We start from the raw sequence: 15,749 nt of genomic DNA, 5'->3' as shown, positions 1-15,749 counted from the left end.
TCACCACTGGAAGGTGAAAATGCACCTTCATCTACTCTCCCAAGATGAAGGTTATGTAAACTGCATTGAGAATGGTCCTCACATTCCCCACAAAGTAGCCACAGTTGCTACGGCCACAATTGCTGTTGGTCAATCCATTCCAAAACCTAGAGCAGAATGGACAATGGAAGACACAGAAGAAGTCCACAAGGATAAGAAGGCTATGAACATTTTGTTTAATGGTCTTGACAAGGATATGTTTGATAATGTGATAAATTGTTCAACTGCCAAAGAGGTTTGGGACACAGTTCAGTTGCTGTGTGAAGGTACAGAACAAGTAAAAGAGAACAAAATGCAGCTTCTCATTCAACAGTATGAGTACTTTCATTTTGAAGAGAATGAATCTTTAAATGACACATTTAATAGATTCCAAAAGCTGTTGAATGGACTGAAGCTGTATGGTAGAGTGTACCAGGTGAAGGATTCAAATCTTAAATTTTTGAGATCCTTACCAAAGGAATGGAAACCCATGACTGTTTCCTTAAGAAACTCTCAGGATTATAAGGACTTTACTCTTGAAAGATTATATGGAATCTTGAAGACTTATGAACTAGAGTTGGAACAGGATGAGGTATTGGAGAGGGGGAGAAAGAAAGGAGGTTCAGTTGCATTGGTAGCTGAAAATGAGAAAGAATGCAGAAAAGAAACTGTGAGATCTACATCAAGCTCCAAAGATGGTGTAAGAAATCCAGAATCAGACAAGGGTAAAGAGCAAGTTGCTGAAAATGAAGACAACTCCAGTCAAGATGACTCTGATGGTATTGATGAGCATCTTGCATTTCTGTCCAGGAGATTTACAAAGATGAAGTTCAGGAAAAACACTAGAACCACTAAACCCTATAAGAACATGGTGGACAAATCCAAGTTCAAGTGTTTTAATTGTGGTATAAGTGGACACTTTGCAAGTGAGTGCAGAAAGCCAACCTCTGAAAAGAAGAAATTTGAACAAGTAGATTACAAAAAGAAATATTTTGATCTACTCAAACAGAAGGAAAGGGCTTTCATTACTCAAGAAAAGGATTGGGCAGCTGATGGAGATGAAGAGGATGAAGATGTGGATTATGTCAACCTTGCTCTCATGGCTGATTCTGAAGAAAACGAAGTTAGTTCATCAAGCAATCAGGTAATCACTACTGATTTAACACAGCTTACTAAAGAAGAGTGCAATGATGCTTTCAATGACATGTCTACTGAATTGTATCATTTGCGTGTGTCTCTTAAATCTCTTGCTAAAGAAAATAGTAGGATCAAAGAGAACAATCTGTTTTTAAGTAATAGAAATACTGTGTTAGAAAATAAGTTGATTGACCTAGAGAAAACCAAATTGCATTGTATATCTGTTGAAAATGAACTAGCTGAATCTGTTAAGAAAGTAGAAATACTTTCCAATCAATTAGAGAAAGAGCAAGAGGTGATTAAAGCCTGGAAAACATCTAGGGATGTAAGTGCTCAAATTGCCAAAGTCCAAGGAATTGAATCATTCTGTGAAACTGCCTGGGATAAAAATAAAAAGAAACTGGAATTAATTGATGGACTGTCAACGGATGTGGAATCAACGGATGATGAAAGTTATCCGTTGAAGGAAGAAAAGGAACATCCGTTGAAGGTTCCTCAATTAAAACAGGCAGATGTTTCTAAAAGAGAAAATCTAAAGAAACTCAACAAAAAGTTTGGTTCAACTTCAAAGAACTTTGTCAAAGAAGGAGCAAGCACATCCAAAGATGTCAGAAAGGTGAATATAGGGCACATGACCTTAGAACAGTTAAACAATAGGCTCAAGATGGTTGAGGATAAAAAGGAATCCAAAAGGAAATCCAACAGAAATGGGAAGGTAGGAGTTAACAAACATAACAATTACACACCTGACAAGTATGCTCCTAGAAAAAGCTGTGTGCATTGTAGTAGTGTTAATCATCTATCTGCTAACTGTAAATCTATTAAGAAATCTCCCATAACTGTACCCTCTTCCATGCCTAACATGTCTGTATCACCTCTACATGCTATGCCTGTTATGTCTCAACAAAATCCTTATGCACATTTTGCAAACATGCCATATTTTAACAATCCTTATCTTGCTGCATTCAGTATGCCTCAAATGCCATACAATATGCCAATGTGGAATAACATGTATGCACAATCCATGCCTAATAATTCTATAAATGTGATGGATAATGTTGTGACTAACCCTACACCTCAACCAACCACATCTAAGACCAAGGTTGACTCAAACTCACCTAAGTCTAAAGATGCAGGAGGAATGAAGTCTAGGAGAAAGGCTAACAAGAATGGACCCAAGGAAACTTGGGTACCAAAATCAAATTGATTGATTTTGTGGTGTGCAGGAAAATAGAAGAAATCTATGGTACTTGGACAGTGGCTGTTCAAGACACATGACTGGAGATTTCTCCCTGCTCACAGAGTTTAAAGAGAGAGCTGGCCCCAGCATAACCTTTGGAGATGACAGCAAAGGGTTTACTATGGGATATGGCTTGATTTCAACAAGGAATGTCATCATTGAAGAAGTTGCATTAGTTGATGGTCTCAAGCACAACTTACTGAGTATCAGTCAACTATGTGATAGAGGGAATACAGTTTCCTTCAATTCTGAAGCCTGTGTTGTCACTAGTAAGGAAGACAACAAAGTGGTTCTAACTGGAGTTAGAAAAGGAAATGTGTACTTAGCTGACTTCAACTCTACAGATGCAGAATCTATTACTTGTCTCTTCAGCAAAGCAAGTTCAGTTGAGAGTTGGCTATGGCACAAGAAGCTATCCCATTTGAATTTCAAAACAATGAATGATCTAGTCAAAAAGGACTTAGTAAGAGGAATTCCTCTTGTTGAATTCTCAAGGGATGGTCTGTGTGATGCTTGTCAGAAAGGCAAACAAAGGAAAGCATCATTTCAGAAGAAGCTTGAAACAACAATTGATGAACCATTACAGCTGCTACATATGGATTTGTTTGGACCAGTCAATGTATTGTCAATAGCAAGAAAAAGATATTGCTTAGTGATTGTAGATGATTTCTCTAAGTTCTCATGGGTCTGTTTTCTTGGATCAAAGGATGAAGCAAGTGAAATCATTATCAATCACATCAGGCAAGTCAACAATCATCCTGACTTGAAGGTTAGAAATATCAGGAGTGACAATGGAACTGAGTTCAAGAATTTGACATTAAGGCTGTTCTGTGAAGAAAATGGAATCATGCATGAGTTCTCAGCTCCAAGAACACCTCAACAAAATGGGGTTGTTGAAAGAAAGAACAGATCTTTAATTGAAGCTGCCAGAACAATGCTTGAAGAATCAAAGTTACCAACATATTTCTGGGATGAAGCTGTTAATTGTGCCTGCTTCACTCAGAATATTTCTTTGATCAATCAAGCTAAAGGCATGACTCCTTATCAGTTGTTCAAGAGAAGAAAACCAACTCTAAACTTTCTTCATGTCTTTGGATGTAAATGCTTTATACTGAGGAATCAATCTGACCATAAAGGGAAGTTTGATGCAAAGGCTGATGAAGGAATATTTGTTGGTTATTCAGCTGGAAAATCTTATAGGGTCTACAATCTAAGAACCAACATTGTTATGGAATCTGTGCATGTTGTGTTTGATGATAAAAAGATTGATGGACTAACAGATGAGGGACATAATGAGAGACTCAAATTTGACAATATTAAGATATATTGTGATGATAGTGAAGAGGAGACTGATGGAGATGACACTTCAAAAGGGATTCAAAACATGCCCCTGGATAATGCACAAAATACTGCATCCATTGATAGAAGCAATGCAGTATCCGTTGAAAGACATAGTGCATCATCCGTTGAAGTACAAAATGAAGCATCCGTTGATCATAGTTCATCAACGGATAATCGATTTACATCATCAGTTGATAGAACTCCAAGTTCCCTGCAAAGGACCAACAACTCAGGGGGAGTTTCAACTAGTCAACACTCTGTCTCACATCATGACAATACTGAGGCCACCTCATCTAGAGCACATCTTCCACCACAAAGGAAATGGACCAAGAATCATCCCTTTGAACTGATCATTGGTGATGCATCATCTAAAGTGCAAACAAGAAGAGCTACTCAAGATGAATGTCTGTACAGTAGTTTTCTATCTCAGGAGGAACCTAAGAAAGTGGAAGAAGCTCTATTGGATCCAGATTGGATATTAGCTATGCAGGAAGAGCTAAACCAATTTGAGAGAAACCAAGTTTGGAAGCTGGTACCCAAACCAAAGAACAAGAGTCCTATTGACACAAAGTGGGTATTCAGAAACAAGATGGATGAAAATGGCATTATCATAAAGAATAAAGCCAGACTGGTTGCTAAAGGCTATTCTCAGCAAGAGGGAATAGATTTTGATGAAACATATGCTCCTGTTGCAAGACTTGAAGCCATCAGAATATTTCTAGCCCATGCAGCCCATGCCAATTTCAAAGTCTATCAAATGGATGTCAAGAGTGCATTTCTAAATGGGAAATTAGAGGAAGAAGTCTATGTAAGTCAACCTCCAGGATTTGAAGATCCAAATTTTCCAGACTATGTGTATTATCTGTTGAAAGCACTCTATGGACTGAAGCAAGCACCTAGAGCCTGGTATGAAACCTTATCAAAATTTCTTTTGGAGAATCACTTCACTAGAGGTACTGTTGATAAAACTCTCTTCTTTAGGGATGTTAATGGCTCTAGTATACTTGTTCAAATTTATGTAGATGACATAATATTTGGCTCTATAGATGATAAACTTTGCAAAAAGTTTGCTAAGCTAATGCAAAGTAAATATGAAATGAGCCTAATGGGAGAACTAACCTATTTTCTTGGTTTACAAGTTAAACAAGTTAGTGATGGAATTTTCATTAGTCAAACTAAATATATTTATGATCTTTTAAAGAAGTTTGACTTAATGGAATGCTCATCTGCAAAAACTCCCATGGCCACTGCCACCAAACTTGAATTAAATAAGACTGAAAGGTCTGTGGACATTACAAGTTATAGAGGCATGGTTGGTTCACTTTTATATTTAACTGCTAGCAGACCAGATATAATGTTTGCTACATGTCTGTGTGCTAGATTTCAAGCTGATCCTAGGGAGTCTCACTTAATTGCTATCAAGAGAATTTTCAGATATCTCAAGGGTACACCAAATTTAGGAATTTGGTATCCTAGAGAATCTGGCTTTGATCTAATTGGTTATTCAGATGCAGACTATGCAGGTTGCAAAATAGACAGGAAAAGTACAACAGGCTCCTGCCAATTCCTGGGAAACAAGCTTGTATCATGGTTTAGCAAAAAGCAAAATTCAGTCTCTACTTCTACAGCTGAGGCTGAATACATTGCTGCTGGAAGTTGCTGTTCTCAAATGTTATGGATGAGGAATCAACTCCTTGATTATGGACTTCATGTTGATAGAATACCTATCTTTTGTGACAACACAAGTGCCATAGCCATAACAGAGAATCCTGTACAGCACTCAAGGACCAAGCACATTGATATCAAGTACCACTTCATTAGGGAGCATGTCATGAATGGTACAGTGGAACTACATTTTGTTCCAAGTGAACAACAAATTGCTGACATATTTACCAAGCCACTTGATGAATCAACATTCACAAGATTGGTAAGTGAGCTAGGTATGCTTAATTACTCTTAAAATTCATGTCTTCTTTGCAATTTGATGAGAAGCCTGAAATATATTAGTTGCTAGAACAAATTTGACTTTTAACAAAGTATATTCCATCAACGGATGTTCCCTATCCGTTGAAAGTCAAAATTGCTCTATCAACGGATATTCATTATCCGTTGAAAGACAAGTATATCTCTGGAACTTTTATCCGTCAACGGATAAAGCTGAAGTACCTTTCAACGGATGACAATTTACATTATCCGTTGAAATGTCACATCAGACGTTTGAGGTGTTTCACAGCCGTTGATTCTATTTTCTTAACCGTTGATACCATACATACATCTGTATGTATTGGTTTTAAAGGTAGTTATTAGAATACTTACAGTTTATTCTTAAACGGCTGAAATTCACTAACACCTATTATTGATTAATCCTTTATTTATTTCTTTTTCTTTGAAAGCATATAAGCCCTTCTGATTGTTCATTATTACTTTACGCTTTCTTAGAATTTCAAGCATTTACCATTTTCTCTCTGCAAAACCTTCAAGTTATTCTCTGCAATTTCTACTCACAACAATGGCACCAGTCGTGAAGATTATGTCTCAATCTGGGTTCATCTACGAGAAGAACAATTTCATAGCTCTGGTAGAAAAGAATGAAGCCCACTCAGATTATCACAAAATGATGGACTTCATCAAAAACTGTAAACTTAGCTATGCAATGCTGGAAGCCCCAACGATTTTCTGTGAAGTAGTTGAGGAGATTTGGACAACTGCTGAGTTCAACTCCATGGATATGACTATCTCCTTCACTCTCAAAGGTAAAAATCACTGTATTAACTGTGATGACTTACAAGCATGTTTTAAATTACCTGAGAACAATGCCATGACACCACACACTGATAGTGATGTATCCAGCATGTTAGATTCCATAGGTTACTCTCTTAACTCTGCTAATTTAGGGGGTATTAGACGAAAAGGCCTTAGGAAAGAATGGAGTTTTCTTGGGGATGCCTTCATAAAGGTTTTCTCTGGGAAAATTAGTAATTTTGATGCCATAACTTCATCTCTTGTTAATATGTTCTATATGCTTGTTTCTGATAGGTACTTTAACTTTAGCAACTATGTGATGCTAGAATTAGGTACTAGATTAGGTAACAAAGCTAATAGACCTAATAACATCTATTATGCTAGATTCTTTATGTTATTGGCTAACCATGTTGCTGAAGGTTTAGTCATAATCAATGAGAATAATAAACTCAAGTGCTGGGCACAAGAGAAAAGAGTTCTTGCAGACTTGAAGAGAATGGATCTAAACAGCAGTGTGCAATTGGTATATTTACCAATCATGAATGCACCCCAGGTAGGTGAGGTAATTGCTTCTACAACTCCTACTTCTTCCAACCCCTCTATTTCTTTATCTTCTAGTGTGGCCATGAAATCTGTGTCAATGCCCCAACAGATTTCTACCAAGGTCACCAAATCTAAACTTTCAAAATCCAAGACAAAGAAAACCACCTCTGTTGTTTCTCAAAAGACAACAGTTGTAACAACAACCATTAACCCTGAGGGAAGTGAACAGGGTGTGAGTGGTGAGGGGAGGGGTGAACATCAAAGAAACCCCCAGGATAAGGAAGGAGAGTTGAGTGCTTCCCAAGCTAGCCAAGCCCCAGTTTCTCAAAAAGCTGTGGTGGTTGAAAAGGTTTCTAGCACATCCCTAGTAGCATCCTCCCAAAAGGATGTTACTATTGAAAAGAGTTCCCAACCAGGAACACAGAACAAAAGAGGGAGGGACACTAAAGCCAAACACTCACCTACAAAAGCTTTTATTAGAAGGAAGAAGGCTAGAACCCAATCTTCTACACAGGGTGCACACACTGCACAGATACATCCATCTGTCTCTGTGCCTTCTCAAACTCAGTTTGATGTGACTCCAATAAATGTGGAGTCACAGCCCCATTCTCTCACAATAACTACACATCAATCACCAAATACTTCTTCACCATCTCTGGATGTGGATATGTTATTCCCATCAATTCCTGATTCTCCCTCTTTACAACTCAGGGAGGAGCCCCACTCAAATACAGGTGATCATCATCTTTTAGATGATTTGTTGGATCACCCGCAAATTCTTTCAGATATAATTGAAGGATCTGTATCAACACATATCAAATCAATCTATACAGATTCAACAATTATATCACTTTCAATTTCATCTTCTTTTCCTTCTTCAACGGATATCACTCATCCGTTGACAAGTGGTTGCTCTTCAACGGATAAGCTTAACAGCAGTTATCCGTTGATAACAACAGTTTCAACTTCAACGGATATTCCACATCCGTTGATAGTCTCTACACAAATAACTGAAATGATTCCAAGTGTAGAAGACATGAATACTGTGCAATCACTTTTAGGATTGAGGGCAGGGAGTGAAAATTTGAGTGAGAGGCTGGGTTGCTCCCAGGCAAAAGGAGAGATTGAGAGCACAAAAATGCATGCTATTTCTTCCAGCATGGCAAAAGTCAGTGAGTGGAGTACCACCTTAGAAGGTGAAGGTGAGGGAGTGAGATGTGTGAGCCAGGGGGAGCCCCTGATGCAAGAACATAGAGAAAAAGAGAGAAAAGCAGGTACAGTTGATACAAGGGTGGAACCAGCCATTGCTCATGAGTCAATGATTGTGGATGATGCTGAAAAGGAAAGACAATTTCAGCAACATTACAAAGCTGTAATTGATAACATTTCCTTGGATGCTGACACTTTTACTCATCCTGTGACAGCCTATCAACTGTTGGCTGCTCAGGGCAATGAGGAGGCAGAGAGGACACTACATCTAGTGCACTCAACAGAATCTCTTCAAAGGGATAAAGCTGCTATTAACAGGATGCCTTCTACAGCTGGTGAGCCATCTGAGGAATTTGGAGTAAATTCTGATGATGATGACTCTATTTCTTCTGATGGAAGCATGAACATAGGGGGAGATGAAGACCCTAATTCCATTCCTAATCTACCTGAATGGGCCTTGACTAAGGAGCATAGAACAGGTGAATTCAATGTCCACTTGGTCAAACAAATCATCACTATTCAACAGGCCATTCAGAACACTTCAAATGCAAATATCAAGGCTATCCTCCAAGCTCACCTGGACTCACTGCATCTCATGAAGTTGCAGAAAGTAAAGCAAGATATGAGTCTAGATGATCTCAGGAAAGATATTGCTGACTTGAAATCCTTCACTTCAGAAAAATTGGATTCAGTCATGCCCTATGGTACTTTGCAGGACTTGGTTTCGAGATTGAAAAAGGAATCAGTTACTGAACAAAGGCTGGCCAAGTTGGAAGACAGAGTTCAAGGAATTGAAGATTCTGTGGCCACCCTTCTTCTCAACCAACAATCTCAAACCAATCTCCTAATGCAGCTGGCAAAAGCACAAGGCTTGACCCCTCTCCTTGATGATAACAAAAAGGGGGAGAATAAAAGGGAAGGGGAAGGAGAGCCCTCTACAAAGATTCAGATATCTAAAGTGCTAGTTCCTGCCATCACTACCTCTCCAATCATTCAAATCAAGGGAAAACCTGATGGAATTGATTTGATTCAGCTAGCAGCAGCTGAAATACAAATGAAAGAACAATGGAGGAGAATTGATGAAAGGTTGCAATTGGTGTTTGGTTCTACACAAAATAAATCAACATCTGTGAAATTTAGCACAAAGATTGAACCAATCAACATGGAGCTCAAGCCAGTAGGGAGAAATAAGGTTGGAGAGACTTCTTTCAAGAATTTAAAACCTATGGTTCTAAAGCCTAACACTAGATCCAGTATGGACTCCACAAAGAATCCCCTAGACTTTGCTCAGATGCAGGAAGTAGACTTTCCTCTTCCAAAACCTGATGGAGACAAAGTTCTAAGTGCAAGCATCATAAAGAAGAAGGAGACCAAGGACAAGGGTGAGAGAATGGACATGGCCTTTATCTATAGAGAGGGAAAGAGTATCTGTGTGATGCAAGGACATCCCAAATTTCTAAAGGCCAAAAGGGAAGAAACCAGAAGGTTGAAGAAAGAAGCTGTAAAACTCAAGGCTGACAAAAGAGCACAAGCAAAGCTTGAAAAACAGCTAAAGTCAAGCCAAGTTGAAGAAATGAAAGGAATTGAAGTCAGGGGTGAAGAAAAGATTGCTAACTTAGATGAGGTTCTTGGGAGCATATTTGGTGAAAATATGGAAGAAAGAGAGGAATGGCAGAAGGGAAACAGAAGAAAGGCCAAGGCACACAGAAGGAGTGAAGATAACCCTGAAGATACCAAATCTATATCTAAACCACTACCTTCCATACCTAAACCTTTTGTTGCTGATCCCTCTATAAATATCCATGGTGAACCAATCATTCCAAAAGAGGAACCTATTGATTGGGACAACATCACATTGCCTACCTTTTTAACCACTCTACCACTACCAAAGAAACAGAAAAGAAAATCTAAATCTACACCTCCCCTAACCTCTAAGAAATTCACTCAAAAACAAAAACCTAACCCTAAGCCACCCATTTCTAAAGATGATTATGTTCACATCTGTGACATAAAAGAAGCTTCAGACATTAATCTCTATCTGGATGAGCTGGAGGAAGTAAGGGGAATAGCTGCCTACAGACAGCTACCAGAGAGATTGGTTTTCAGATATAAGGGAGCTGGGGAAAGAACATGGCCTCTCTACAGGATTCTAAATGAAGGCTACTCTACCTTGATCAGAGTCTTTTCAGCCATCAAAAAGGATTCTGGCTTTACCAGAACAGCCAAGACTGAAATTCTCAACAAGATTGCCAACATAAGGAAGACTTGGAGGGAACCAAATGCTTTGCCCAGAACCTTACTCATACAAGAAAGGGGAACTAAAATTCACAAATCACCTCATTGGTTGATGGAATTTAGAGATGACAAAGGAGTCAGAAGATTTTTCAGACTTGAAGACCAACTCAAGATTGCCAGCAATGAAACTCTCAAAGAAATGCAATCTAAGTTGGATATCAGTGATGAAGATGAAGCTGAATTCTTCAGACAACTCCAACTCCAATTTGAGGAAAATGACAAAGGGCTAGGAAAGAAAACCAGGGAACAAAGAAGAAAATAATGATTTGCTCAGGCTAGAGGAGCACCCTTGGAAATACTGTAAATCTTCAATTACCTCCTAGTACATACACTTTTGCAGCACTTTTATATTTCTACTTAGTTTCAATTCAAATATTTGTTAAGTGTTTTGTTATCATCAAGTTAACCCTGAATTTATGCCTACAATTCTTATAGACATAAATAGGGGGAGATTGTTAGGAATATATGTGCATTAGTTTGATGATATGTTTAACAAAATACTTAAGTAGAAATTTAGTGTCAGTAGCCTCAACGGATAAGACCACTTTGGCTATCCGTTGATGGTGTAGCTTTACTTAGAAATAAGTCTAGTATTGTAGCATATTTCAGTCTCTGTATTTAAAATGTAATTCTTAGAAGTTGAGAGAAACTATAAGTCATGTTGACTACTAGATGATATGCAGATAGGAAGGCCAATTGTAAATATTTCATGCCTTGTAATTTTGTATAAATGAAGTGGTATCAACGGATGACTTAAAGACCTTCAACGGATGAGAAGCTAAGCTTCAACGGATGTCTCTAAAGCTTCAACGGATAACATCCTTCAACGGATGAGAGCATCAACGGATAAATGCATCAACGGATGAAAGCTTCAACGGATAACATCCTTCAACGGATGAAGTCATTAACGGATGAAAGCTTCAACGGATGTTCTGCTAATTAGCCGTTGATAAGTGGTAGTTGTACCTACAGACAGAGGCACATGGGTTGACAGAGAAAACTGAGATGTGGTAGCCGAATTTCAGGATCAACAGAAAAAGCAGCCGTTCTTCTTTAGTACAAAGATGCAATAGTCAACAAAGTACTGGAGTGAACAGGAAAAGAAGCAAGTGAAGAACTTATTTTACTATTGTAATTTTATATTGTTTTTCACTTGTACACTTGGTAATATATAAACCAAGAAGAAGCTAGTAATTAGAGAGAGATTTTCCAGAGCTGTTAAGAAATATCTTGAGAGAAAATTCATCTAGTTTGTACTAGGATGCAGCTGTGATCAACATTGTTGAACACAGATTTTCTAATATACCATCTCTGGTGGAACAACAAATCCACCAGAAAAGTTTTTAAAGTTTGTTGTGTTCTTTACATTTTGTGTTTGAATATATATCTGTCTGCATTAGCTCAAAGCAATTCATACACTTGTTCATCTAGAACACACTGCTTTAATAAACTTCTCAAAACCTGAAAAAGTTTTGAGATTTACATTCAACCCCCCTTCTGTAAATCTCATTGTTAGTCCTCTAGGAATAACAACATACTTGCTGCAGGTGAAGAAGTAGACAGAGATGGAAGCCCTACAGTAGAAGATGGTAAGCCAGTGAAATCTTTAAAATGAGCAGGTAATTGTTTAGTCCTGGGAGGTCTAGCTGTGACTAAAGGAACAATAGGGTTGGTATTCTCAGTATCAAGTAAGTCATGAGTAGACGGTGAGGGAACTGATGCATCTGAAAGCACAGGGGAATTAGGTGACAACTGAGGAACAGAAGTGTCTGAATGATCCGAGGAAAGAGTATTATCAGAAGGCACATGAATTACAGAAGATGGTGAGGAAGAGTCAGAAGTAGGAGAAAACAGGGGAGAGTCACAAGGAATGACAGAAGATTGAGGTAAAGATGCATAAGGGAAAACTGTTTCAACAAAAACAACATCTCTAGAGTAGACACACTTCTTGATATGCAGATCAAGAATTTTATATCCTTTCTTCCCAAAAGGATAACCCAAAAACACCCCCTTGATTGCTTTAGACTCAAACTTATCATGAACATTTAGTTTAGTAGCAAAACATAAATAACCAAATGCCTTGAGTTTCATGTAATCAGCAGATTATTGATACAATAATTCAAATGGAGTTTTGAAATGCAGAGATATGACAGGTAACAGATTGATTATATGAGTGGCTGTAAGGACAAAATCACCCCAGAATGATGTGGGTAAATGAGACTGAAATTTTAAAGCTCTAGCCACATTGAGAATGTGTTGGTGTTTTCTTTCAGGCTGACCATTCTGTTGTGGTGTAGCAGGGCAAGATGTTTGATGTATTATGCCTAAGGACTAAAAATGAGATTGAAGATCAGTATTGGTAAACTCAGTACCATTGTCTGACCTGATTATTTTTACAGATTTTGCAAACTGATTATTAACATAGACAAAAAAATTCTTAACAAGAGTAGGGACTTGAGTTTTAGAAGTGAACAAAAAAACCCAAGTTGCTTTTAAAAAATCATCAATAATTGTCAAGAAATATCTGAAATTATTATGAGTTGCTTGTCTATAAGGCCCCCAAACATCTAAATGAATTAAATCAAATATAGTAGTACTATGATGAGTGCTAGTAGGAAAAGGTTGTCTATGTTGTTTAGAGAAATGACAGGTATCACAATCACTAAATGTATGAGAATGAGAAGGAATAATAGAAATTTTATTAAGAATCATTGCAGAGGGATGGCCCATTCTAAAATGCCACAATTGTATTTCAGAATCAGAAACAGAATTACAAAGTGGCTTAGCACTAAGAGTAGGTGTAGCACTATTAATAAGAACTCTAGAAGTAGTAGCATCAGCATACTGAAACAAGCTAGGGACTGTGAATTTGTAAAGACCATTCTGTAGGCTACCAATCTCTCTCTCTCCTTCTTCAAAGTAAGGTCCTGCAAAATGCAAGTAGTAGCAGAAAAAACAATGGCAAGTGAAGGATGAGAAAGTAATTTTGCAACTGAAATGAGATTACAATTAAAACCAGGCACACAAAGGACATTGGTTAATAAAATGTCTTTGGTTAATTGCAAATTTCCAGAATGAGTAATGACAACAGATTTTCCATTTGGTAAATACAAGTCAGCCTGCATAGGTTGCAAGTTATGCAGAATATGCTGATGACAAGTAATATGATTTGTGGCTCCTAAATCAAGGATCCAAGTAGTAAACTAAGAGCTGTCAGGAGTGACAACTGAATGCACAGTTATAACTGAACAAGAATAAGTATTATTAAATGGACATATATCAGTACCAGTCATTTGAGCTGTAGAAGAATTGGTATTCCAAGTATTTGTTTGCCTAAGAGAGTCTTGAATCATTTTTGATAATTGTTGACACTGAGCATCTGTGAAGAGCATTGTAGGTTTCTCAGAATTATCAGTAGACGCTTCTGAAGAATGAGAGATTGTAGAGACTTGAGCTGCAGATTTGACAACAGCAGAAACATTCTTTCGAGGTTTAGGCTTGGGCTTGCCATAAAGCTTATGCCAATCAGGATAACCATGCAAACAAAAACATTTATCTCTAGAGTGACCAGCTGTGTGACAGTAATCACACACTACATCAGTATTAGCTTTCTTCTGAGAACCTGATTGTTGACCAGTATTATTCCTAAACTTGGAAAGATTGTTGTCAGCTAGAGGAGATTGACCAATTTTAGCAAATCCTCTTTAAGATTCCTCTTGCAATAGCAATGAAAACACCTGACTGAGAGAAGGCATAGGTTGCATCATTAAAAGCTGACCTCGCACAGAGGTGTACTCATCACTAAGCCCCATAAGAAACTGACTGAGCTTAAACATATCTGCATAGTTGTCCAGTTTCTTAGCACTGTTACAAGCACAGTTGCAGGATGCACATATGCACTTAGGCATAGGGTTCAAAGTGTCAATTTCAGCAAGTAAAGTACGAAATTTGGTAAAATATGCAGTTATACTCATTGAGCCTTGAGTAAGAGAACTAAGCTCTTTTCGAAGATGAAAAACACGAGGCATATTTGACTGTGAAAATCTCACAGCGAGATCGTCCCAAATCTCCTTCGCAGTTGAAAAATATGCAACACTATTACGGATTTCAGTAGTCATGGAGTTTAGCAACCAGGACAACACCATGTCATTGCATCGTGACCATAACGCATAATGATTAGATGTAGAAAGAGGTTTAGGTAGACTTCCATCTATCATACCTAATTTCATCTTAGCAGATAACGCAATTGATACAAATCTACTCCATTGATAATAATTCTGATCAGTAAGAAGTTGAGTAACCAGAGGAATACCTGGATTGTCTGATGTTTGCAAAAAATAAGGATGATTTGCATCAATGATTGTAGATGATAAAGTAGAGGTGGAGCCTGAAGTAGTACCAATTGTAGCAGCTGCATAAGAGGCCATCACAGTAATAGAACTGAACACAGAACAGGTCTTAGATTGATTAGTTTAAGAGGCAAGTGAAATGAACACAGTGAGAGAGATTGTAAGCACGAGAGAGATAAGAATAGCGAGAGAGATCGAAATCGCAGAAGAGATTGAAATCATAAAATATCAAAATCGTGAGGAAGATGATAATCAACATATGCAGATCAGTAAGCAGCGGATAAACAACAAGGAACGATGTAAGGCTCTGATACCATGACAAACTAATTATACAGATATCTCTAAGTTGAATTGAAGAAGATGAGTATACTGTGATTACATTGCAGATGATAATGATGAAGAACTAAAAAAAATGTATTGATAATGAAAAGTTGTTACAGAATGAACACACAGAGTCTATATTTATACATCCTGACAATATTGTAACTAACTTGAATGACAACTTAGCTGACATCAGCATTGGCATGTTTCTCACCGGTAGATATAACAACAACATACCTTGGTATTAAAACTGTGTTTTCTCTAGATCAAGTTGTTTCATATCCTCTTTAAAGCATTTGGTTGCGGCATATCATGAAATCTAATCTAAATTTTTGAGTGCACACCAACCAATACTTGCATCAAAATGAGGAAAGGGCATCTTGAGTATAAGGAATGCCACCATTTTCCACCGCAAAATTTTACTGGCCAGCTAAAAAATGTAAAACATGTGCATAAGGAATAGTCCTTGTCAAGATGTAGTTAAGCACAGGAATGTCAATGATCTTACAGGAATCGAACAGTGACAGAAAAAAAACTCTGCTTTCATATTAGGT

Source organism: Apium graveolens, chromosome 6 (genome assembly GCF_009905375.1).
Source record: "Apium graveolens cultivar Ventura chromosome 6, ASM990537v1, whole genome shotgun sequence".
In the NCBI taxonomy this organism is placed as follows: Eukaryota; Viridiplantae; Streptophyta; class Magnoliopsida; order Apiales; family Apiaceae; genus Apium; species Apium graveolens.
This window is presented reverse-complemented; position numbering follows the sequence as displayed.